This window comes from Protopterus annectens, chromosome 6.part0 (assembly GCF_019279795.1).
Source record: "Protopterus annectens isolate FY-2018-M chromosome 6.part0, PAN1.0, whole genome shotgun sequence".
Taxonomy (NCBI): Eukaryota; Metazoa; Chordata; order Ceratodontiformes; family Protopteridae; genus Protopterus; species Protopterus annectens.
In genome coordinates, this window is record NC_056737.1 from 7,886,334 (window position 1) to 7,911,828 (window position 25,495).

The 25,495-nt window shown below is 40.7% G+C and overlaps 1 protein-coding gene across 2 annotated transcripts in view; it reads right to left on the reverse strand.

Annotated features, from left to right (window-relative positions):
• CTSW (cathepsin W) overlaps positions 1–25,495 on the reverse strand; it is a 791,734-nt gene that overhangs the window by 620,892 nt on the left and 145,347 nt on the right. The gene's annotated exons all lie outside the window — the stretch shown is intronic.

Here is a 25,495-nt window from a genome sequence, read left to right on the forward strand (position 1 = left end):
TGCATATAGTGTTTTATTAAAGTAAAACACATTTCCAATTGAGCTTTGCACATATGTGAATCAAACATTGGCTTGATAGCCACCAAGAGGTCGACAGGAACTCCATGTTTCACCTATGTGACTCCACCGATGGAGCTACCCAACTCACTTGATTTTTTACATTGCATGGGTTTGCTTAATTAGCATACAAACTGTAGTGGTGAGCACTTTACAGTAAAACTATGTGCCACCCAGCAACATAAATATTAAAATAACGTTACATGTGAGCATCACAACTGATCGCAAATACTGCGTTGGAGGGGCTAACTACACGCCACAGCAAACACTGAACCATGGCAGCTTTCCTTTTCGAAATTCGTTTTTTAATATCATGTAATGAGACTTGAAAAAAACTAACAGAACAACAACATTCAGTTACGCAGTTAAATGGGTCATGGCTAATAACAAACTTGAAAATATGAAAAAGATATTCAGGAAAAGGAATACTGTTTTTGTGTCTGTACTCAGTCAAACCGAAATGCTTAACTTAGGGATGCTGTAAAAAAATGTTACTTGGCTTTCAAGAGCAATACATCCTGAAAATGCTTTCTTCCAGGATCATCACCACCCCAAAAATATATAATAAAGTCCTTGGTCAAATTCATGAAAATGGAAATCACAATATTTGCAGTCTATGACCAACAGTTGTTCAAAAATGGATTTAGTGTCTAAGTTTAAATACATTGCTTGCGGTAGTAAATAATCTACACATCTGGAATCCCCATTTTAATCTACACAAGTATTCTATGTGCTGTCACAGTCTGATACCAGCAGTATAATCCTGTATTCTAGCTACAAGTAACAGATATTTGTAGGACAAAATGATCAGAGATATAACAAGCATGAAAGAAAGTAATTACCTACATGCATGCACATGCACAATATAAATTTGACAGCATAACAACAGAATTCTGCTTCTTGGAGACATAAAAACATTTTCTTCAGTATATCATCATTTTCTAAAAAGCTCACAAATGCAACTTGTTGTAGACTGGTAGTAGAAGCCTGGCAATGTGGAACGTAAACCATGCACAGCCAGGATGCACAAGGAAAAGCAAAGAGAGTCTGTTAACATTGCTGTTGGCCACACTACAGACAATTCACATAAAAATGGTGTACTGTACAACATGCAATTATAAAAAAGATACACGCATAACTTTTCCTTGTTTTCAATGATAAAACTGCTGAAAGAATTATTTAAATTACTTAAAGATACAGTGTAACACAGAACTTAAAGATGTCAGGATCACTCACAGAAATGAGAATATCATCAAAAAGATCAGGAATTATGAATTGTACAGAGGCCTCAATGGATGGATGAAGGGTTCAGAAGGGAAAAGCAAGAACTAAAATGAGGATCCAATCAAAAAGCAGCCTTTTTCTACAAAAACAAAGAAATTTTCTGACATTCCGCTTCCCATGGTAATATGTATATATGCCATTTCCACTGCTGGGTCCAGCTAGTATTTGCCTTTGTTGTTCCATGCAATTCCTAGTTAGTCAAAATGTGAGAATTCTTGGGGGGGGGGGGGGTGGCATGACCAAGATGCCAGTCTGACAGCAGCAGAAATCCATAGCTCTGCTTAGATTTTAATATCCTGACAGGAAATATACTTAATTTTTTAGAAATATCTAACTAAAAGTATACTAAAAGATAGATTAACATAGACTCTTTATTATTTTCTAAAAATTAATACATAGTCAAGAGAATTTTTTAATTATTCCTGTCAAGAAGTTTTTTTACTGGAAATTTCAACATGAGCAACTCGAAGAACCTGCACCAGGAGAGTGCAGTGAAGAAAAAACTACATCTTATAATAACAAACACCCAAGAACTGTCACTAAAAATGGACAAATTTGAAAACATAATGGATATTTCAAACAAGAATGCAGTAAACAACTGGAACTTCTAAACAGAATAGTAAAAAAATATATATATGAACAAATTCTTGCCTTAGAGGAAACAGTAACTGACCTGGATACCAGAGTGACAGAAAATTAACATCACAATGAATTTCTTCTGAAACAAAACACCAGGCTGATTGACAAACTGGAAGACCTTGAAAGTAGACCAAGGAGGAAAAACATAAGAATATATGGAATTCCTGAGAAAGAAGAGGGTGCTAACATGATTCAGTTCCTCAATAAGTGGTTTTCATTAGCACTAAACATGCCTGAATCCCTCTCTTTTGGAATTGAGATGGCTCATCGGTCCCTGGCAAATCCAGCTTAGTCTCTGAATTCATCTAACCCCAGGTCTATAATAGTTAGATTTCTTTCCTCACAAGACTTAGGGGAATTAGTCCAAGCTGATTTCAGTACTATCAAGATGGGTGAAAAAGTTATTTGTTTTGACAATGACTACACCTCTACAATCATATCCAGAAGAAAGAAGCTTGTTCCTCTAAGTCCATAAAAAAAACAATATTAAAGCTCAAATTATTTTCCCTGCAAAAATAAAAATCACCTTGCCAGAAGGAGTGAATCTCTTTGATTCCCTACAAAAAGCAGTAGAATTTATACAAAAGAAGAAAATACCGTCGGACATAGAAGAAATGGAATGGCCATCCCAGAGATTGAAGAGACAAACAACAAAAATGGATGGTCTGTGAAGGAAGGAGCAAACAAAACTAAGAAACTAAAGGAGAAATGAATAAATTCCTTCTAATTTTAAATGTTTTGTTTTATGAATCATAATATATTTGATTCTGGAAAATCTCTATACTGTAAGGTAATGTGAATCATCTTTATTAACTTTCTCTTTTCCTTTCTAATTCTACTTCTTCTAATTACATATAGTATTAAGTATTTAAACACGTGCTCTCTCTCTCTCTTCTTTCTTCCTATTCCTTTTTGTTACTAATGTTCCTTTTCTCTTTTCCCCACTATAAGTACTTTACATACTTTCCCCTTTTAAATAACTACAAATGATGTATGTTTTCTAATTCTTCAGTAATAGTATAATTTGACTTAATACCAAAGTGCATTTTTTCTAGTAGGTCAGTGGTGGGGTAACAATACGTTTGTGATTAGTGTTTCTAACTAGATGTTTTAGACTCTTTGTTTAGACACCTATAAACATTAATACAGTATATTAACAGTGTTTTATAGATGGCTAAATATATGTTTTATATATATATATATATATATATATATAAGGTTCTTTTTTTCTCTGGTCTGGTTAATTGGTGGGTAAATGACTGAAATGTTATAAAATGATTTCTGATTTAAGGCAGCTGTTACTTCTAAATAGCTGTTTTTATATGAAAGGGTTATTTTTTTCATGATGTTGATAGTTTGTGAGGACACTGGTAGTCTGTGTGACTGTTCTCATTGTGGAGATTCATGACATGCACTGACAAGGCAGCTTGAGTGCTTTTTTTTTCCCTTTCTGTAAAGTCTAAAAGCTTCAAGATTTGATTTCCCGCCGAAAATGCTTTTTTCCTCGCTAGAGACAACCTCTGCTGTGCATGAGCCTATTTAGATACTTTTTAACAAGTTTATGAAGGTGCAGTTTGAGGAAACAACAGTTATGACGTCAATTGATCTTTTTAACTTCTTAAATGGCTGTATTTAGAATTATTTTCTCTTGAAATTCTGTTATCCTTTACTTAGATACTTTAAATGGTAAATAATTAGTTCTGATAAAAGTGTTTAACTCCTTTGAAAATACCTATGTTCTTTTATAGATGCATACATTCTGTAGATTCAATGACACTTTTAGTAACTAAATGACATCAAATGAACTAGGAGCTGCATTAGAAAACTCATTATACATATTAACATCGGACTTAAGTTACATAACTAAACCTTTAGTAACTAAACAGAGGGTTGTGAGGCTTTTTTTGTAATAAGTGTTTATATATATATATATATATATATATATATATATATATATATATATATATATATATATATATATATATATTCATATATTCAACAGATCCTTACATGAAAAATGTTAGACAGATGACTGACAAAATGGTTAAAACATCTGATGTTTCTTGAAAAGTCTTGGAAATATTGGCAATCTTCTTAACCTTCAGCTTCTAATGTTTATACATACTTTGATCTGATGTTTATTTCTGACATATCTACTTATCAGAGGTGCTATTATTATATGTGACATATTCATATAGCTTCAGTTATATTGGACACTCTCATTTTAATGTATATTTCATGGACTCAGATTTCTTTAGTTGCTTTCATAATGCTTTTCTTTTTTGTTTTTATACTATATTCTAAGCAGAGATGGATAATTTGTGTCTTTTGGTGTTGGAGAGGTGGTGGATGGATGACTTAGCTAAGTTTTTAACTAAACCAGAAACTTTATGTTTCATGTATGTGTCTGTAAATAGCTTTGGGTTTTTGGAAGTAGTGCTTAATATATGTTATACATACATAAGTAAGTTTTCAGTAGATTTCAAGTCGACACGGAAGAAAGGTCTTTCAGTAAGTAGCAACATACACATTATAGTCAATGGCTTATAAATGTTTATCATTAAATATTAATGGTTTAAACAATAATGTCAAAAGAGCTGGTTTGCTTGAATATATCAAGATGCATAAAGCCCATATCATCTTTTTACAGGAAACCCAGCTATTAAAAAAGACCTACAAAAATATTCATTTAATGGCTATACCATTCTGGCTGATTCATGTTTTAAGACTAAGAATGCCAAGAATTCTAGATAACAATTTCAGATAAAGATGGGATGCTAAGCATGGTTATTTTGGACATCAGTAGAAAATATTATAATTTGATTAATACATACTGGATACCAGGACTAAGTACTAAATATGTTGACAAATATCTGGACCTGATTACTTTAAATGCAAAGGGGGGGAAATTATAGCAATAGGTAATTTTAATTGCTTATTATCAGGCAATGATACTTCGAAAAATGGTAAAATAAAACTAACATCTCAAGCCAAGAAGTTAAATTACTTTACAAACCAGATGAACCTTAAAGATATACATGGTCTAAGAGAACATCATTTCTTATTCTATACTCACTATTCATATTGGTTTGGTACACAAACAAACATGGATAAGGTATTTGTATCAAATGATATATACTCAAAAATAAGTGACGTATCTATATTGACTTGTCCACTTTCAGACCATAATGCTATAAACATTACATTAACTATGCATACAGATGATTTAAGATTTCTACAACTAATTCCTGCTTACATAACTAAGTTAAAAGACTTTAGGGAATGAATAACAAAAGAAATATACATGTTTATGGAAACAAATGATAATGGTGAAGTGACTGATACTATACTATGGGACACCTTTAAAGTTTATATATATATGGTAGAATAAAAGCTTGGTACCTTAAAAAAAGGAAGAGAGTGGGAAAAAGAAATTTTAGGCTTACAAAAAAACAGACAAGATAAAAATGGACGCAAAACCAAACAACAAAGTAGCACATAACGAAATTACTAAGTTAAATCAAAAATACTTAGATGTTCTGAATCATAAGGTAGCCATAAACCTGGAAATTTTGAAATTACAATCTTACGCTGTAAATCCTAAATATCTACATAAAATAGTGGTAAGATCCAAAAAAACTAAACAATCAAAAATCTTATTAATGAGATTAAATATAAAAGTGATATTTCAGTTAAGAGTACATCTAACTCAATGGGGATATTAGAAGTGTTCAAAAACTACTATAAAGATATAAATAATAACACACCACTTTTGGAGACAGATAATGTAATAAATACGGAACTGACATGGCCAGTACCAAGCTCGCGCCAGCCAAAAACTCTCAGCTAAGACCTACCCACAATGCCCCTCTCATAGTTTCTTCAGATCGAGTTTGCCCACCCTTATAGTATAGAAAGAATAATAGGGATAGTAGGAGGCTCTGTCTGAGCAGATACCCTAACTAATAAGGAGATCCTTAAGTCCACCAGGAGTCCAGGCAGGGGGAAGGAGGGTGGAAAGTAATGAATGAATGAAGATCTGCAACACAGATGGAACATTATGGTAAGACATAAATTCTTTATCTGATGTTGTAAATCGTCATTCATTCCTTACTGATAGACCAAGTCCCCAGCTACTTGAGTACTGGGTGGCCCTATGGAAGGACATTCCTGAGCACCATAGAACCAAAAGATGCTCTTCCCCTGGAGGCCAAATCCAATTTGTAATGAGTGATAAAGGTATGAGGTCTTGCCCAAGTGGCTGCTGCACAGATAGCCACCTCAGTGGCCTTTCATTCTAGAGCCCCTGTGGAGGATATCGATCTAGTACAGTGAGCCTTTATTTTGGAAGGCAAGGACTCTTTGTTTTGATGGTAGATGAAAGTAATGGCATTTCTGAGCCAAGATGATAGTCATTTTGGAAACAGGCTCACCCATTCTGAGTTCTGCAAAAGCTACAAATGATCCATTTTTCTGAAAGATTTAGTTCTGTCCGAGTAGAAACGAAGTTGCCTATGAACATAGAGGGTATGCAGAAGATATTCCCCTCTATTTGAATGGTGGGAAAAGAAAACCGGTAGGTCAATAGATTGGTTGATGGAGAAACTAGAAATGACCTTGGGCAAAAAGGAGGGGTCAGTACATAGAGAAACTCTTTCCCTATGGAATATCAGGTATGGTCTCTTGACACTCAAGGCCTGCAACTCGGATACTCTTCTCGCTGAGATAAGGGCTACTAGATGTAGAGTTTTCCAAGACAAAAATTTTATATCACAGGAGTTAGAAGGCCGGAAAGGAAGACTTGTTAATGACTGAAGCACCACAAAGTCAAGTCCCATGGCTCTATAGGAGGCTTGACAGGAGGTTTAATATGCAATACTCCTTTCATGAAGGTTTTGCACGTCGGTGTGACATATATGAATTGTCGATGCCATTGTGAAAATTTGCAATAGCTGCCAAATGTACTGTAAACATCAATGCTGAAGCTCCTGCGTGCAACAGGGTAGTGAGATATTGTACGATCTTCTGAATAGGCATAGAAAAGGGGGCCATGTTATGTTCTTTAGCTCATCTAAAGAACCTAGTCCACTTACTGAAATAAATTTTTCTGGTGGATGGTTTATGCGAAGCCAGAAGGATCTCGCAAACAGGGGATGAAATATCAGGTAGCCTGGCAATCATCGGAAGTGGAGAAACCAAGCTGTGAGCTTGAGGCTGTCAAGATTGGGGTGGATCAGTCCCTGAGGATGAGACAGCAGTCCTTGGGATTGATCCAGGATCCATGGGCTGTGAATCAGGTGAAGCCATAAGAACGGGAACCAGACTTGACAGGGCCAATAAGGAGGAATAAGGATCACTTTGCTTCTCAACCTCTGAGCTTTCTGTAGAAATTTTGAGAGGAGGGGAAACGGAGGAAAGGCATACAGTAGACCCGGGGGCCAATCGTGCTTCAGCGCATCCCTCGGTGACTCCCCCTGAGGTGGGATCAGGGCAAAGTAGCTTCTGCATTTGTTGTTTAGGGGTGAAGCAAACAGGTCGCAGCAAGGCCTGCCCCAGCACCAGAAGATTTGAGCCACTATTATCGGATCGAGGGACCACTCGTGAAGCATCAAAATGTTCCTGTTCAGATTGTCTGCAATAAGTTTGGAACTCCCAGGAATGTGCATTGCTATGAGAAAGCAGCTGGAAGCCATTGCCCAATGTCATATTCTCATGGCTTCCTGACACAGGGGGTAAGACCTGGTTCCACCTTGTTGATGTACCAGACGACTGACATGTTGTCAGATTGAATTGCAATAGTCCTGGAAGGAAGGGATGTGTGGAACGCTTGCAATGCTAAGAGAACTGCCTGCAATTCCAGGTCATTTATATGCAAATTGGCCTCTATGGGGGACCAGGTGCCTTAGACCATCTTTCCCTGGAAATGCCCCCCCAACAGGGAAGCGCCCATGGTCACTGTAGCCCTGGGATGGGGGAGACAGTACGGTCGACACCAAAGATTTGTTTCTGGCTTCATCCACCATAGCATCTCTTTCTTACAAAGGTTTGTAAGGCATATCATCTGGTCGAGTGGGTGGGTTAAGATCAACCTTTGTGATGAAAGGAGCCACTGTAGTAGTCTCATGTGCAACCTTCACCAGTGGAACTAGGGTAATGGTTGCTGCCATACAGCCCAATAGCTGTAGTACAAGGTGTGCTGGCACAAATGTCTGTGGAAGGAAGGACTTGAATCTGGTTTCTTATCTTTGAAAGCCTGTGAGGAGAAAGGGAAGCTTGACAGGACGTTGTTTCAAAGATCGCTCCAATGAATTCCAGTGTTCTTATTGGAGACATGTTTGATTTTTCCATACTGATCCTGATACCTAGGTGAAGAGCAATGCCTTGAATGTAAGAGAGACTGAGTATGAGAAGGTTCCTGGTCATGGCGGTTAGGAGCCAGTCATCTAGATATGGAAACACCTGGAATCCTTGTAGTTGGAGATGAGCTACTAGGACTGCCATACATTTGGTAAACACTCTGTAGGCTGACTCGAGACCAAAGGGCAGTACCCTGAACTGGTAGTGATTGCCTCCCAGCCAGAAGCAAAGAAATCTCCAGGAGTATTTGTCCATCATTATGTGGTAATCCGTGTCCTGGAGGTCTATAGAGCACATTCAGTTGTCCTTCCCCAGAAAGGGGAGAATGGACTGCACCATGACTGTCTGGAATTTTTGAGGTTTGATGAATTTGTTTACTAGGCTGAGATCCAAGATTGGTCTACAGTCCCCTGTCTTTTTTGGCACTAAAAAGAACCTAGAGTAAAACCCGGATCCTATTTGTTCTGGTGGGACTGGTTGGATGACTCTTTTTCTTAGCAGTTTTTTGATTTCTAAGGCTGCAGCCTCCCTCTGACTGGGTGGAAAATCGGGGATTCATTTTACGGGTCTGGGAGTGAGACTGAAAGGGATATGATAGTGTGTCTCTTACTTTGGGATGAAAAAGGGAAGATTCGTCAACAGGCACGTTGACAAAGGAAGATCTGAAAGGGTCAACGAAGTCAGACAAATGCATCCAAGCATGCCGTCTCATGACGATGCCCGATGCAGCTGCTCGAGCTGCCCCCTTGGTAATGTGAGAAATCAAGTGCATCGAGGAGTTTGAGATGGATTCTAGGGTAGTTAGCTGGGAGGCAACAGTATCACGTACCTCCTCAGGCAGTAACCCCACCAATGAAGCAGACACTTCTCAGATTAGGTATCTTTAGAGGCGAGTAAAGTGTGCCAGGTAATTCAGCGACCGAATGACAAAGGTTGCTGAAGCATAGGTCTGCTTCCCCAGTCTGTCCATAGCCCAAAACTCTCTGTTCGAGGGATGAACAGTGGAAAGTATAGTTGTGTACACTTACCATAAATGTAATTGTTCGAGTGTATTCACTGCTGCAGTCATTACATTTGGGTAATCTGCTTGCAGGTTGCCCTCAGTCGGCCTGATTAATAAAGTCTTGGGTCCTGCGTTGGTTGCTGTCCCTTCTTCCATGACGTCAGGTCGTCAGGGGTATAAAACATGCAGCCGATGCCATTACATCTGTTTTTCTTGCCCCAGATGTCAGGTGCCCCCCTAATGAGAAACAATTAAACATAAAAGCAAAAAAATATACCTCCAACAAAAAAGCAAATACACCAAAAAGGCTTTTAAGCATAGTAAAGGAAAGTAGAGGTATAGCCAAAAGACGTTAGGGGGCTGGAGGGAGGGTAACCAGGACTGCAACAGTGAATACACTCGAACATCTACATTTATGGTAAGTGTACACAACTGTACTGTGTTCATGTTTCACTGTTGCAGTCATTATATTTGGGTAGATTCCCAAAGCTATGGTTGGGAAGAGGAGTTTAGATAGCATTAGGGCCAGCTATAAGGCCCTGCAAGACTGCAGTGGCAAAGCCAGCTCTGGATTTAGAGAAAACTGGCAAATGATGATGCTTGGTGAAAGTATCAACAGAACTCCAGGTAGCAACTTCTAGGATGTCCCTGGTAGGGATGCCTCTGAGAAAGGCTGTAGAGGTAGATGCAGCCCTGGTGGAGTGAGGTCTGATCCCCTGGCGGATAGGTTTTCCAAGGTGCTTATAGCAGAAATGAATGCAATGGCTTATCCATTTAGAAATGGTTTGCTTTGAAATAGCCTTCCCCTCTGCCCCTGCAGCAAATGCTACCAAGTAGAATCTAAGTTTTCTGTGCACATCTAAGAAATGCAGTATCTGTTCCCCTTTATTCTGTAGATTGGGAAAGAAGGTTGGCAAATGAATGGACTGATTAAGTGCCGCACTAGATACCACCTTGGGCATGAAGGATGGATTGGTTCTGAGTGACACCCTGTCCGCATGAAAGATGATGAAAGGCTCTACTGCCATAAGGGCCTGTAATTCAGATACCCTTCTAGCTGAAGTGATTGCTAAAAGGAAAGCTGTTTTCCAAGAAAGAAATTTTAAGTCTGCAGTAGTAGCTGGCTCGAAAGGAGGTAGAGTGAGTTTCTCCAAGACAAAGTTAAGGTCCCAGGCTGGGGTTGGAGCTCTCCTGGGTGGTCTCAAATTTTTGGCACCTCTGAGGAGCAGCTTGAGCAGTGGATGAGAGAAGAGGGGAGGTTCTGTGTTATAATGAGCTGAAATGGCTGAGGCGTGGATTTTAATGGAGGAAAAAGACAGGCCCTTGTGAAGCATGTCAGTTAAGTATTGTAAAATCTGAGGTCAATTGGGTGCTGCTGTGCTCATCCCTTCAGTTTGGTTCCAGGCACAGAATCTTTTCCATTTTTCAGCATAAGATTTTCTAGTACTAGGCCTCCTTGCCTCTAAAGTGATATCCATCGCAGGTTTGCTGAGGGATGGTAAAGGAGAGATTAAGTAATTAGCCAGGCTGCAAGGTTCAGTGTTGGTAGCTGAGGATGCAGAATCTTGTTCTCCTGCCGAGACAGCAGGGAAGGAGTCTGAGGCAGGTGCCATGGAGATAACCGTGACACACTGCGCAGGAAGGGGTACCAGTATTGGCGTGGCCAGTCTGGAGCAATGACAATCATCCTTGGTTTCTCCTGTTTGACATTTAGTAGTACTTTGGAGAGCAGAGGCAGAGGGGGGAAGGCATAGACTAATAGGTTTTTCCAGCTGAAGGACAGAGCATCCACTTTCCAGGCTTGTTTGTGGGGAGTCCTTGTGCAAAATTTGTCCAATTGGTAGTTCTGGGGAGAGGCAAACAGGTCTATATCTGGGCTCCCCCATTTGCTTGTCAACATGTTGAAAATCCTTGGTTCCAGTTTCCACTCGTGTGGGTCCATGAGGTTTCTGCTTAGTCCATCTGCCAAAGTATTTAATTTTCCTGGCAGGAATTGAGCTTGTAGGTACACTTGGTAGCTCAAGGCTGTGTTCCACAATGCCATGGCTAGTCTGCAGAGGGGGTAAGAAAGTGTACTCCCATGCTTGTTTATGTACCACATAACAGTGGTGTTGTCCATCTTTACCATTAGTTGTCCTGGAAGAATGTGGTCCTTGAAGGCTGTCAGAGCATTCTGTACAGCTAACATTTATTTTTGATTGATATGCAGGTGCATTTGACTTGGGTTCCATTTGCCCTGAATGCACTTCCCTGTCAGGTGAGCCCCCCATGCATAGTCTGATGCATCTCTTGTTAGTGTTTGGGCGGCAAGGGGTGATGTGAAAGGTAGCCCCTTATTTTGGTGGCAGGCCTCTGCCCACCAAAGGAATTGTTTCTAGGTTTTGAGAATATTGACACCATAGGCATTTTAGATACCACTGTAGTTTCCTCATATGCAGTCTTGCATATGGAATTAGAAGAATGCAGGAGGCCATGAACCCCAAGGCTTGCAGTATTTGCCTTGCAGATAGCAGGGTTTTTGTGGCCACTTGTTTAAAGTAAGTTGTCAAATGAATTTGCTTTTCTGACGTGAGGTAAGCCATCTGGGAAGTTGTATTCAAGCTTGCGCCTAGGAATATAATTTGTTGACAGGGTACCAGTTGTGATTTCTTTTAGTTTATGGTGTACCCCAGACAAGTTAGAACCCTTTTTACAAAGGCCAGATGATTCAAAAGTATGTCCTGGCTTTCTGCCTGAATTAGGCAATCATCCAGATATTGGTATATTTGAATATTTCTTTGCCTGCAAAATGCAATAACTGGAGCTAGGCACTTTGTGAATACCCTGGGCGCAGCAGATAAGCCAAAGGGCAGTGCAGAGAATTGATAGTGCGTGTAGCCTGCTTTGAAGTGTAGGTATCTTCTGCAAGATTCCCTGATTGGGATGTGCAGGTATGCTTCTTTTAAATCTAGTGTTGCCAACCAGGCATCTTTGCCTAGCATAGGAAGTAATTGGTGAAGGGTCAGCATCTTGAATTCTGGAATCTCCAAAAAGGTGTTTAGAGTAGAAAGGTCCAGGCTAGGACGCCATGAATTGTCTTTCCTGGGTACCAGGAAAAGCCTCCAGTAGAAACCTTGTCCCTTTTCCTCTTCTGGTACCAGTTGAATAGCCCCCATACTTGAGAGAAAGTACTTGTTTTTGTGCCTCTGCCCACTGATTAGGGGGTAGGTCTGGTCATCCACTTGGTGTTGGCAACGTGTGAAAGTGAAATCTGTATCCCTGGGACACTATATTTAAAACCCATTTGTCCTGGGTAATGAGTTCCCAATTCTTTGCATGAAGAGCAATCTTTCCCCCCAAAGGGGAAGTCAGATAAGTGCTTGGAAATTTTAAAAGGAAGTCATTGAGATAGTTTACCATAGGGGGGAGTCTTATTATTCCCAGACTTGGAAGTGGAGGCCCCCCACTGCTTAGTTCTGAGAGTCCCCTGGTACTGAAACCTGGGGTTTTTGCTGTGTCTGGGTTTGGCTTGAGAAGACCTGGAAGCGGCTGGAAAGGACCAATTTTTAGAGGGCCAATGCCTACTAAATCTAGGAGGCTGAACTTGTAAAAAATCTTTAACAGTTTGCATAGATTTTAGCTTTATCTTCCACCTTAAGAACTTCCTCAGCCTTGTTGCCAAACAAGCGGTCCTGATTTAAAGGAGCATCCAAAAATTTAGCTTAACATGATCAGGCAAAGATTGCTCCTTATGCCAAGCATGCCTTCTGAGGACAGACCCAGTAACAGCAGCCCTACAAGAGGCCTCTAATGAACGAAAACCACATTGTAAAGTATGTTTTCCAACTTGTTCGGCAGAATGCATTAAATCCTGTAATTCTTTATTATCCACACAGTCAGGAATCAACATCATTGTCTGTTTAAGCAGTCCAATAGCATGTTGCTGATATTTCAACATATGAAACTGGCAGTTTTAAAGCCCTAATGGCCAAGGTTGCAGAAGTGTAAACCTTCTTACCCCATCTATCCAGCGCCATGGAGTCTATCAGAAGGGGTAGGATTTTTAGCAGTGGAAGCCTTAATGCCCTTGGGCCCCTGTGAAATAGTCTCTGGATCTGCAATAGGATTTTTGAAAAGAAACTTGTGGGACTCAGGGACCCTGTAGTATCTGTCAGGTTTTCTGGGAGCAGGAGGCAGGGAATCAGGGGCCAAACTAGATTCCAAGAAAGCATCATCGACAATGTCCAGTACAGGAGGAATAGCTAAAGGCCTATGCTGAGGTAGGAGAAGGAAATCCCTAAGCCTCTTTTTTGAATCTGAGTAATCCTGGCTTTCCCAGTGGAAATGCTCCCTTAGAGAATGTAAGGTTTCCCCAAAAGAAAAATCCTCAGGAGGGGAAGCAGATGGAATAGAGTCCTCTGCATCAGAATCCTCATAAGTAGGTAAGGACAAATCCAGGTCATCAGAAGAGTCAGAAAAAACAGAATCCTGATCAGAAGATTCATAATCAACCTCAGTCCTAGGTCTCTTGAAGGGGGGGTTGGCTACCGCTGATTAGAGTTATTAGATCTTCAGCCATTCTTATCATTTGTTTTTTAGGCATACAGGCCTGAGCATGTGGCCTAGGCGTTGGTTTTTTAGACATGGATCAAGATTTAGGCCTAAGTAATGAAGGAGGCATTGATTTAATATGCAAGTCTGTAGGCCTGAATACACCCTCAGAATGCAGTGCCTGCACAGCGGCTCTGGACCCATCCAAGGTAGAGACATTCGCAGGTTCCATAGTTGAAGCATCTCGCGGCGTACCAGACTCCGAATGGGTCTCAGTAGAGGCCTGTGAATCAGAAGTAGTGGGTATCAGGGGCTGCGAAAGTGCCTCACTGAGTACCACCGAACTGACTTAGGAGAAGCGTCGTCGGCAGTTTTGGACCTCGGCATCCTGTCTCTGTCTTTATCTTTGCATTTTTTTCAGAATCCCGGTAGTCAGATGGCTAACCGATGACATTTCTGGATAATTAAACCGAGAATCGAAATATTTAAAGGCAAAAATATACCGACGATGGATAATGCGCTGATTAAATAAAGCACAAAACCGACAGCAAGGTAAATCGTGGTCAGGGCCTAGGCAAGGAAAGTACAGTTGTGTACACTTACCATAAATGTAGATGTTAGAGTGTATTCACTGTTGCAGTCATTACATTTGGGTTATCCTGCTTGCAGGTTGCCCTCAGTCGGGCTGAATTCCAAAGTCTTGGGTCCTGCTTCGGTTGCTGTCACCTCTTCCCTGATGTCAGGTCATCAGGGGTATAAAGGATGCAGCCGACGCCATTTTATTTAGTTTTTCTTGCCCCAGATGTCAGGTGCCCCCAAAAAGGTAGGCTAAAATTATGTAAATAAAACATACTTGCACCAAAATAAGCTTTACCTTCATCTATATGCAAATACACCACCTAGGTTGTATAGATTAGAGAAGTAAAGAGAAGTTCCAGCAAAAATAAGGGGGATGGCGGGTGGGTAACCTGGACTGCAACAGTGAATACACTCGAACATCTACATTTATGGTAAGTGTACACAACTGTACTATGTTCTTCGTGTTTCACTGTTGCAGTCATTACATTTGGGTTGAGTCCCAAAGCTATGGTTGGGGGGCTGGAGCTAAACAGCATTAGGAGCGGCTATGAGGCCCTGCAGAACTGCAGTGGCAAAGCCTGTCCTGGATTTAGAGTAAAGAGGCAGATTGTAATGTTTTGTAAAGGTGTGCACTGAACTCCAAGTAGCAGCCTCCAAAATGTCTTTGGTTGGTACTCCCCTGAGAAAGGCTGCAGAAGTGGCTGCAGCTCTGGTTGAATGTGGCCTAATGCCCTTAGGCACTGGTTTGCCATGCTGTGAGTAGCAGAAATGAATGCAGTGACCTATCCACTTTGAAATAGTCTGCTTGGAAATAGCCTTTCCTTGTGATGCTGTGGCATATGCCACTAGTAATTGCTCTGTCTTTCTGAAAACTTTAGTTTTGTCCAAATAGAATCTAAGTTGTCTGTGTACATCCAAAGAATGCAGAATTTTCTTCCCCTTGTACTGTGGATTTGGATAAAAGGTTGGCAAATTAATTGTTTGGTTAAGGGCTACACTGGATACCACCTTAGGCATAAATGTAGGGTTTGTTCTCAGAGAGACCCTGTCTGGATAGAAAATGATAAAGGGTTCCCACAGCCATGAGAGCCTGTAGCTCTGAAACTCGTCTTGCAGAAGTTATTGCTAGGAGCAGAGCTGTTTTCCAAGATAAAAACTTTATGTCCGCAGTAGCAGCTGGCTCAAAAGGAGGTAAGGTGAGTTTTTCCAAGACATAATTGAGGTCTCATGCAGGTATTGGCATTCTCCTTGGAGGCCTTAAGTTCTTGGCTCCTCTGAAGTACTGTCTTAATAAAGGATGAGGAAAGAGTGGTGGCTCTGTATTGTAATGAGCCGAAATGGCAGAGGCATGGATTTTATTGATGAGAAAGATAGGCCTTTGTCGAGCATCTCAGTTAAATATTGCAAAATCTGAGGAATATTTGGGACAGTTGTATCAGTTACTTGAGCTTGGTTCCAAGCGCAAAATCTGTTCCATTTCCCAGCATAGGATTTTCTAGTACTAGGCCTTCTGGCTTCTAAAATGACATCTATCACACCTTTACTGAGAGGTGTGGTTTGTATGGTTACATTATCCGCCATGCTGCCAGGTCTAGGGTCCAGAGTTGGCTGTGCAGAATCTGATTGTTTTGCTGGGACAGTAGATGGGGTATTTGAGGTAAGGTCCAGGCTGGGCATTGGGACAGGTTCCTTAAGATCGGATACCAGTACTGGCATGGCCAGTCTTGGGCAATCAGAATCATTTTTGGTTTCTCCTGCCTGACCTTTAGGAGTACACCTTGGGGGAGAAGAGGCAGTGGAGGAAAGGTGTATACTGATAGGTTTGTCCAGTTGAAAGATAAGGCATCCACTTTCCAAGCTTGTCTGTGGTAAGTCCTTGTGCTGAATCTTTTTAGTTGATTGTTTTGAGGGGAGGCAAGGCAAATAGATCTATGTCCGGGCATCCACATTTCATTGTTATTATGCTGAAGACTTGTGGATCCAGGTGCCACTCGTGGGGATCCATGAGATTTCTGCTTAGTTCGTCTGCCAGAGTATTTTCCTTTCCTTTCCTGGCAGGAATTGTGCCTGTAGATGAACTTGGTAAGTCAATGCTGTGTCCCATAAAGCCATGGCTAGTTTGCACAGGGGATAAGAATGAGTGCCCCCCTGCTTGTTTATGTACCACATGACTGTGGTGTTGTCTGTCAGTAGTTGTCCCGGATGAAGTAGGTCCTTGAAGGCTGTCAGGGCATTTTGAACAGCTAGCATCTCTTTTTGATTGATATGTAGATGCTTTTGGTTTGTGGACCAGGTGCCCTGAATGCCTCTTCCTGCCATGTGTGCCCCCCAGGCATAATCTGATGCATCCATCGTTAGGCTCTGCCTAGCTGAGGGTAGTTGAGAATGGCTGTCCCTTGTTTTGGTGACAAGCCTTTGCCCACCATCGAAATTCCTGTTGTAGGCAAGGAATTAGAGTAATCATTGTTTCCAGACTGTGACAATGTTGTGTCCAGACACTGTTTAGGTACCATTGAATTTTCCTCATATGCAGTCTTGCATATGGAATTAGTAAGATGCAGGATGCCATGAAGCCCAAAGCCTGCAGAATTTTTCTTGCAGATAACTGGGCCTTTGTTGCCATTTCCTTGAAATAGATAGTCAGTTGCCTTCGTTTTTCTGGAGTGAGATAAGCCATCTGGGCAGTTGTATTTAAGCTTGCACCCAGGAATATTATCTCTTGAGAGGGTACTAGTTTTGATTTCTTTTTGGTGACTGTGTACCCTAGGCATGTTAAAAGTCTTATCACAAAAGTCAGATGCTGTAGTAGAATGTCCTTGTTCTCTGCTTGTATGAGGCAGTCGTCCAAGTAAGGATATATTTGTATTCCTCTTTGTCTGCAGTAAGCAATTATTGGTGCCAGGCACTTTGGCTTATCTACTGCACCCAGGGTCTTCACAAAGGGCAGTGCAGAGAATTGGTAATGCTTTGAGCCAGCCTTGAATCTGAGGTATCTTCTGCATGATTGTCTGATTGGGACATGCAGGTATGCCTCTTTTAGGTCTAAAGTCACGAGCCAAGCCTTGCTGCCCAGCATGGGCAGAAGCTGCTGTAAGGTCAACATCTTGAATTTTGGTATATCCAGGAAGGTGTTTAGAATAGATAGGTCCAGTATTGGTCTCCATGCTTTGTCCTTTCTGGGTACCAAGAACAGTCTTGAGTAAAATCCTTGTCTTTGCTCTTGCTGTGATACTTGTTGAATAGCCCTCATGTCCATGAGAGCTGTGACTTGTTTTTGAGCCTCTGCCCATTGATTTTTTGGCAGGTCTGGCCAACTGTTTGCCTTTGGCAGGGAATGGAAATTAAACTTGTACCTTGTGACACTATGTCTAGAACTCATTTGTCCTGGGTTATAATGTGCCAATTTTGACAAAAAAGTGCTAGTTTTCCCCCTAAGGGTGCTGCCAGAAGATAAGTGCTTGGAGCAGGCAGGGGGAAGTCATTGGGACTGTTTCCTGTATGATTGTGATTTGTCTTCTCCACCTTTGGAGGTAGAAGCACTCCACTGCTTAGACCTGTAGGATCCTTGCGGCTGTGATCTGCCTCTAGGGCATCTGGATCTGCCCCTTTGAGGTCTGAGACTGGAAAGGACCAATTCTTTGTAGGCCAGTGTCTGCTAAATCTAGGTGGCTGTACCTGTGAGAAACCCTTGACCGTTTGCATAGATTTAGCTTTGTCCTCCATTTTCTTTAACGCCTCTTCTGCCTTAACACCAAACAAGGTAACATGTTGTAAAGGAGCATCTAATAATTTAGCTTTAACATGGTCAGGCAGATTTTGTTCCTTTAACCAAGCATGCCTCCTAATGACAGAACCTGTAACAGCGGCCCTGCAGGAGGCCTCCAGAGAATCAAACCCACATTGCAAAGTATGCTTTCCAACTTGTTCAGCAGCATGCAATAAATCCTGCATTTCTTTGTTTCCTGCACATTCAGAATTTGCCATCATTTTCTGTTTAAGCAGTGTCATGATATTTTGCTGATATTTGAGCATATGGACTTGGCAATTTAAGGCCCTTATAGTCAAAGTTGCAGATGTGTAAATCTTTTTTCCCCATCTGTCCAGAGCCCTAGAATCCCTGTCAGAGGGGGTAGGATTTTTTGCAGTAGAAGCCTTGACCCCTTTTGGACCCTGAGAAATAGTTTCTGGGTCTGCACTACAGTTTTTGAAAAGGAATTTATGAGAATCAGGGATCCTGTAGTATCTATCCGGCTTAACAGGAGTTGGAGGTAAAGAGTCAGGGGTCAGACTAGACTCCGAGAACACATCATCTACAATGTCCAATACAGGTGGAATAGCTAGAGACCTGTGTTGAGGTAGTAAAAGGAAGTCTCTGAGCCTTTTCTTAGATTCTTAAAAATCTTGGTTCTCCCAGTGGAAGTGCTCCCTCATGGTATGCAAGGTTTCCCCAAAGGAGTAGTTCTCAGGAGTAGAAGCTGAAGGAATTGATTCTCCAGCATCAGAATCCTCATAGGGGGGGAAGAGAGTATTACTGAACAGAAGAGGAATCAGAAGAAATGGAAACCTGATCTGAAGATTCATAGTCTGTCTCTTGCCTAGGCCTCTTATCAGGAGGGGGATGGGAACCCCTGATCAAGGAATTAAGTCTTCGGCCATTTTGAGCATCTGTCTTTTGGGCATGGAGGCCTGTCCTTGTGACTGGTGAACTTGTTTCTTTGCCTTTAAAGGTGTTTTTAGTCTTTGTCTTTGAAGTCGGTTTAATATATAATTGTTTAGGTCTGAATACACCATCAGAAGCCGATGCCTGCTCAGCGGCTCCAGACCCATCTGAGGGAATAATCTCCGAGGCTCCAATACCTTGAGTTTCCTGCGGCCTGGCCGACTTCACGTGGGAGTCTGTAGCGGCCTGCGACTCTAAAGTAGCGGGTGTCAGGGACTGCGAAAGCACCTCACTGAGAACCGGCAACTTACTTAGGAGAAGCTTCGTCGTTTGTTTTGGACCTCGGTTGCCTTTCTTTTTCTTTGCTTTTTTTGTAAACTCCGGTAGTCAGATGGCTTTCCGACGACATTGTGTAATTAAATCTTCGCCCAAAATTGCTTAATGCAAAATCGTACCGACGCTTAATAGTGCGTTGGTTATATCTAGCACAAAACCGACAACTAGCAACGTCATGGTCAGGGCCTAGGCAAGGAATACAGTAAGAATGAAAGTCCTTATGAGGTATTTGCTTCCCACAAGAAATACAATTATTAACTTTTTCTGACATTGGTCTGGAGGAAGAAAAAAGTTTCCCCAATGGGGTACTTAGCTTTTAATGAAGACTTCGGACCTGAAATTCGAACAGGAAAATCTCAGGAGTTGGCCAACCGGCACTTGCGAACTGCTTCTGCTTCAGGCACCGCGTGGCAAGAAAGACTAAATAAAATGGCGTTGGCTGCATCTTTTATACCCCTGACAACCTGACGTCAGGGAAGAGGCAGCAGCAACAGACGCAGGACCCAAGACTTTGGAATTCAGGCTGACTGAGGGCAACCTGCAAGCAGGATAACCCAAATGTAATGACTGCAACAGTGAAACACGAAGAACATCACAGTACGAATGAAAATCTTTATGAGGTATTTGCTTTCCACAAGTAATGCAATTAATAACTTTTACTGACATCGGTAAGGAGCAAGAAAAAGTTTCCCCAATGGGGTACTTAGCTTTAGTTGAAGACTTCGGTTCTGAAACTCGAAAACGAAAATTTCAGGAGTCGGCCGACTGGCACTTGCGAATTGCTTCTGCTTCGGGCACCGCACGGCAAGAAATACTGATGTAATGGTGTCGGCTGCATGTTTTATACCCCTGCCAACCTGACGTCATGGAAGAAGGGACAGCAACCGATGCAGGACCCAAGACTTTGTTAATCAGGGTGACTGAGGGCAACCTTCAAGCAGATTACCCAAATGTAATAACTGCAACAGTGAAACACGAAGATCATCTATCTTCTGCCAGTTCCCTCTTGGTGGCCACCTCCATGACCATGGAATCTACTACCAGCTGTTTTGACCAGTTGGGTTGGTCTTTACGAGTGTTCAGAATTTTATCTGGCCTCCGGAGGACAGGTTCTATGTTGTCTGGGGCCTTTTAGGCATGCTGCACAATAAACCTAATGAGCTCATCTGCAAGTGTGGTCACCCAGGAAGTAGATGGTCAAGCATGGAAAGCCTACAAGAACATCGATTCCTCTGAAGAAGGGTTGGAGGACTTCCAGTCTCCCCCCTGCTTGAGGATCTTGAGAATGTTTCCAAATGAGACGTCTTCCGGGGGAGACTGTGGGGACCCTTCTCCCACATCATAATCGGTGTCTTCGGTGATGGATTCCTCAGGGGAATCAAGATGCTTCCTCTTGCAAAGTTTCTTCCGGGGTGGCTCCCCAATGGGGTCTTCTGAGGAGGACTCCAAAGAAAGGGTTCCCTTCAAGGGAAGGTCTTGCGGCTCCCGTGCTCGAGATCCCAGAGTAGGAGGTTTGGACAGCTGCATGCTAGAGGCGGGGGGGTTCTCATGCTGATGCCAGTGGTGCCAAATGCAAGCCTGTTGAAGCGAAGACCCTCTCCACTACCTGGAAAGCAGGCCCACCGGAGGAGGGATGGGAGCCCAGAACCAAAAAGGACGACCTCGGAACTGGGGTTGTACTCCACCCCGAGGAGCCTGCCTGCAGGTAAGGAGCTCTGAGAGGACCGGTAGCTGCTGGGAGAGCCGTGACCGTAGATGGCACCATAGAAAAAAAAATTGGCCCTGAACTAGGGGGTCACGGTGCCGACAGCCTAATCTCTGCTCCGAGGGTGCACCAGTTCCAAAGGAGCATGACATCAAGCGTTATCGGTGCCAACATGGGAGCATCTGCTGTCAGAGCTGAAACAAACTGCACAGGGATGGACATTAGTACCTAAGTCTCCAAGACCTAGCAGGAGGTCGGAGGAGGGTTGACAGGTGAACACGCTGTGAGAGCTTCTGTTCCAAGAGGGAGGGAAGACTTAGTTGGGGTCAGTAATCCTCTAGCTGCCAAAAGCTGGTCCACAACCCTCACTACATCTTGTTCCGAAAGACTCCTGGTGGATCTGATGGAAGCTGCTGATGGAGATTCTGGTCTCTCAATAAATGGACTGAATTGTTGTACCAAAAAGGGGTCATAAGAAGGAGAGTACCTAGTTCTCTCAAGGTGCTCAGTCTTCGGAACCACAAGTGTTATTATTGGTGGAGCCATGTAAGACATTGGCACCGTGGCTGGGGATGGTGCCAATGCTGGTACAGTGGTAGGAGCCTGTGTCATAATCAGGGTCGACACCGAGGGTGGGTGGTGTCGATGCTGTAACAGTGGCAGAAGCCTGTGTCATAATCAAGGTCGGCACTGAGGAGAAGACAGAGTCCCTGGTGCCAAAGCAGTCTGTGCCAATGGCACAGGAGAAGCCTGGTGTCATCTTGGTTCTGAGGAGGATGGAGATGTCGGAACAGTGTGACTCCATTTCTCTTTATGCTTTTTCACATCCTTACACTTAGGAGGTGGTGAGACCTCCATCCCAGAAGAGCCTCCGAGAAGGGTGTTTTCAGCATACCCTTCAGAATAAGCTTGTTCTTTCATTCAGCCAACGTACGGTTGCTGAAGCTAGAACAAATGTCACAAGATACATTAATGTGGTCAACGCCCAAACAATAAACACACTGGGCATGACCGTCTGAGTTGGGCATCTTACACCTGCACTTATCACACTGCTTGAACCCAAGCTTAGCCTTATCCGACATTATAACACACTAGTACTATATCCAACAATAAAACTACATCTACCAAACAGCAAAAAGTTAAAGTAAGGAGGGTGAAAATCTTTTTTTTTTTTTTTTTTTTTTTTTTACAGATCGCTAGGAAGGAGTACCAGCAATGGTACTAAGAAATACGCTAGGAAGGTGTACCAGTAATGGTACTAAGAAATACAAAAAGGTAAGAGAAGGGCCTACCAAGGTAGGGAAGAAGGATAGTATCCATGATGGTACGAAAACTACCAAGGTAGTGCATAGGGTTTAGTCAGGAAATATAGTTTAGGAACAAGAAATAACCTTGGAAGAAAAAAACTAGCTAAGGAAAGGTGATTAGTCAATAAAACTACAAAAAAGAACTACACTTAGCTTGAGAGAAGGCTTGGCACATCTGACAAGGGCGCGGCAAAAGAGATCTGAAGAGACTATGAGAGGGGCATTGTGGGTAGGTCTTAGCTGAGAGTTTTTGGCTGGTGCAAGCTTGGTACCGGCCGTGTCGGTTCCGAGGATGGAACCGAAGTCCTATCAGTAAGGAATGAATGAAGATTTACAACATCAGATTGACATTTTTACCTAAAATTTTGTTTTATATACAGTTATTGATACTACCCCTCCCAAAAACTTATTTAAAAAATTAGATTCCATGCTACTTAAATGTTTATGGTTCCCCTTAAATCCTAGGATTGCATATAAATGGCACATTAGAGCTTGGAACAGTAATGGGATAGCATTCCCTAGCTTAGATTTTTATTCCAAATCAGTTATAATTAATGTAATATTACATTGGATCTCACCTACCTATATATCTGGCTGGAAAATAATACATGAGATTCATATAACTGATGTTAGAACTATAGAAAATCAATTTAACGAACAAAACGTAATAAGTAGAGTTCACTGGCTTTTATGTGAATTTTGTTTATGTGATAAGAAGTTTGACCATTTTTCTTATGGCATTAATCAAATATTTAATAACTTTAAAAATATAATTGATTGTAATTACAAAATTAAACAATTCCTATTTCTTATATTCCCTATAGCATACTCCCCTGATTGCCTATATTCTTTCAATATCAATGCGATGCAAAAATTTAAGGAAAATAACTTGATATTCTGGCATCAGTTTATTGAAAATAAGAGTATTAAACCACTAAACTCTCTTCTATGTAGTTTTGATAATAGTCAAGACAGTTGGTTGTTTATACATTCATTACGGAAGTTTATAGAAAACAAAATGAGAGTATCAATCAACCTAGAGACTGAATCTATACCTAGTTTGATCCAACTTTTTATTAGGTGTCTTGAAAAGATAGATGATCAAAAATTAAGTATCTCACCTATCTATAAGATACTAAGAGAAGACACTCTAAAGTTTGACTCAGATTTTTGGAATTACTATGCAAAGATTACTGGAGAACAAATATAGGATGAATCCAAAAAACTGTTACTGAAATCTACGTATGGTACCTCTTCTTCATTATATTAGAGATTGTATACATGGAGATTTATAAATAGGAGTTTCTATACTCCACATAAAATAAATCTTATACTCAAAAACAGTGAAAGTAAATGTTGGAATTTGTGATGAATTACTAGAGGCTAACTGGGTTCATGTGTTCATTAAATGTAGAAATGTTGTTCAATACTAGAAAGACTTCAGATAATTTGTAAAGGTTTTATGGTCTGATAGCTGTCACATTTCTAACTCACTAATCCTATTCAATGTTCCTATACCTAATGTAATACCTAAATCTCAGATTCAGTTACTCTGGTCAATTCTTGCAATTGCCAGAAAAGTTATTCCTTTGAACTGGAAAAATAAACAAGATTTGAGGTTTAAAGAATTTATTAATTTAGCAAAAATTGTTTGTAAAAAAGAACTGCAAACCATTTGTTATTGAACTCATAAAAACAGTATGGCAAAAACTGGAAAACCTTTTCAACAAATACTGATAACTTTTCATGGATAAAATGATTGTTTATCACGGATGAATGTAAATATTGTAAATAGTTTTGTTATTGTTTTATTGTATTTGTTATATATACATTTGCGCATGTTTATAATGAAAACAAAATAAAAATGTTTTTGGAAAAAAAAAATGTGACAATTCTTTAATCTTATTTAATACCCTAAAAAACAAATGTTAGTTCTAAGTATAATAAGCATTTATTTTAAGATTATACATCACTGCTGACATGCTTTTGTTTTAAAAAAAAACAAAATATGAACTTAACTTGCGAACCACATGCTAGGGAACAATACCACTTGTTCTGCAGTTCCATACGTCGATGACAAATAGTGAATTGTGTGTTTTACTTTAGAGGCAAAGTCGCTGAATGTCACTGCAGTTTAAAAATAATTCATTGTTCTATCTTACTGAAGAACTATTGGAAACACCAAAATATACTATGTTGTCTTGTCATTAATTCAGTTTCTAAAATGTTCAGAAGTTTTCCTGCTAGTTTTTAAACAGTCCTTTACATATGTACTCTATATATTTAAAAATAAAGGAGAGAACATATAAAACAGTAAAACATTAATAATGTGTGAATTTTGTTATCCATTAAAATCAGCATCTTTTCTCATTTGTCCACCTACCACCACAGTAAACTATTACTGAATGTAAGACAGACCTTAACCACACAGCAATACAGAAGGATAAGTAGATATTAAGACACTTTTGTGAAGACTGTACATGAGGTAAAAGTTCAAGCTGTCTGAACTGGCTCATGTGACCCCCTCGCATAATACTTAACACCCCACTTGCACATATAAACTGTTACACATTAACTATACCAGTACATCACCGGTAACTGCAAGCCAAAAAAATGCCAAAGGTAAATATATTGTAACAACAACCATTTTTACCAGACTATGGGTTGGAGTCCCTTTTTCCATAACTATTCAAGGAACAGAAAATAATACAAATATTGTTTTACTTGTGTATCTTGCCCTACTTAGAATACTAAAATAACTGAAAAACTTGCTAGACTAGCTCATAAAGTAATGTCTAGCGACTCCAAATTAAAAAAACTGTTTTTGGTACTTCTAGTGGTGGACAGATTTCATAGACATATGAAAAAAGTTTGGTTTGCATGCCAGATTTTGGCCCCACACCCTTAAAAAAAAAGTCAAACAAAAAGACAGGACTTGATTATTTTAGAATTTATTTCCTGATTACTGAAGACTGAATCTGTGTAAGTCAATCACAGCAGACTTTATAAAATGAATACAGTGGCATGAAATGGAGAAA